Below are 423 nucleotides of genomic sequence, written 5' to 3'. Positions count from 1 at the left end.
GTGAACCGATCAGTGATGTAGGCAATAGACACGTGAACATAAACATCAACAGAGTCGTCCAGTGAAACAGACCGTTTGGATCGCACGCTGATGGTCTGGAAAAACCACGCAGTCAGAGCTAATGGACACAGCAGTCCTTAAGAAGACAGAGTTTCCATTAAGTTGCATTAATGCATTTAGGAGAGACGGACTCGGCTCATCTCTTCATATCCCGTTTCAAAGCAAGCAGGGATTGCACCCTTGATCTGATATTTAAAGTTTGGGCTCCAAATGAATGTGGCACTTTTGTATCTGAGCATTTTCAATGACAGACTTCAGTGCTTCCACTGACCCGTACCCACAGAACACATCCAACATCCTGTCTAGCGTTTCAAATCTGCTTCCTTTAACTAGTGAGATGCATACCATCCATTAGCAGAGCAG

The sequence above is a fragment of the Xyrauchen texanus genome, chromosome 48, assembly GCF_025860055.1.
Source record: "Xyrauchen texanus isolate HMW12.3.18 chromosome 48, RBS_HiC_50CHRs, whole genome shotgun sequence".
NCBI classification, from domain to species: Eukaryota; Metazoa; Chordata; class Actinopteri; order Cypriniformes; family Catostomidae; genus Xyrauchen; species Xyrauchen texanus.
Note: the sequence above shows the minus strand (reverse complement) of the source record.